We start from the raw sequence: 1,514 nt of genomic DNA, 5'->3' as shown, positions 1-1,514 counted from the left end.
GAGTGGACCAGGTGGGTGATCATCGACATGTTGACCAAATCCGTGCACTTCTTACCAATAAAGGAAACCAACAAGATGGAGAAACTAACCAGAAATTAGATCAGAGAGATAGTTCAACTACATGGTGTACCAATATCCACTATCTCTGATAGAGATAGTAGGTTCACCTCATGGTTCTGGCAGTCACTTCAAAAATCTTTGGGAACTAGGTTGGACATGAGTACAACCTACCATCTAGAGACCGACAGGCAGAGTGAGAGAATGATTCAAACGCTATAAGACATGCTCAGTTCTTGCATGATTGATTTCGATAACGCAAGGGATACCCATTTACCGTTGATTGAGTTCTCATACAACAATAGTTATCACACAAGCATAAAGGTTGCTTCATTCGAAACCCTCTATGACCGTAAGTACATATCACCTCTATGTTGGGTTAAAGTGGGTGACATGCAACTAGCTAAAGGATAAGTTCCTGACAGCTCTCTCACTGTTCCCAAGATCATTCGAGAAACTACAGAGAAAATCATACAAGTACGAAAATGATTGAAATCCTTAAGAGATAGACAAAAGAGCTATGCAAATAAAAGACGAAAACCCTTGGAATTCCAAGTTGGTGACCGCGTTCTTTTAAAGGTCTCACCCTGAAAAGGCATGATACATTTTGGAAAACATGGGAAACTAAATCAAATGTACATCGAGCTTTGAATACCAGAGGAACTCAATAACGTACATCCTACCTTTCATGTGGCCAACTTAAAGAAGTGCCTACCTAACGAGACTCTTGTGATTCCACTCGACGAAATCGAGATAAACGAGAGTCTCCACTTCGTGGAGGAACCGATAGAAGTTATGGATCAGGAGATTAAAAGAACGAAACAAACTCGCATACCCATTGTAAAGGTCTGTTGGAATGTCAAGCGAGGACCTGAGTACAGCTAGGAACGCGAAGATAAAATGAAACAAAAGTACCCACATCTTTCCCCAACCCTTGAAGGCCCACTCAAAATGCTAATTCTGGGAAAAATTCCTTGTAACGGGGGATGATGTGACAACCGTCAAATTTTGGTCAAGTTAAGTCAACAAGTCAACTCAGTAGTACATGTATATTAGCGCTTACACTATGATTCGTAATGTGTATCTTGCTATATTAATACAAAGTATCACTCTGAAGTTTCATATGTTCAAACATCCAAAACCCTAAATAGGGTGAATAACGTAACAACTCGATAAAACTCTATTACGTATCCTTAGGGGATGTATAACACTCATAACATGGCGTTGTCGAGTTTTTCCATTTTAACACTTCAAGGCAAAACCCTAGCAAAGGCTACAAACAAAGTCTCTCTCAATACATCTCTCTCTCTCTCCCAAATCTCTCTCAAACTTTTTCATGAACACTGACATCATCCTATCCATTCCTAGGTAACAGCCCAAAACGGGGGTAGAAAACCCAAAAGAACCAATCCACTTCGGAATTGGAGGCATGAATTCGAAACTTCTACGGAAAAGGG

The sequence above is a fragment of the Lactuca saligna genome, chromosome 4, assembly GCF_052625555.1.
Source record: "Lactuca saligna cultivar CGN05327 chromosome 4, ASM5262555v1, whole genome shotgun sequence".
In the NCBI taxonomy this organism is placed as follows: Eukaryota; Viridiplantae; Streptophyta; class Magnoliopsida; order Asterales; family Asteraceae; genus Lactuca; species Lactuca saligna.
This window is presented reverse-complemented; position numbering follows the sequence as displayed.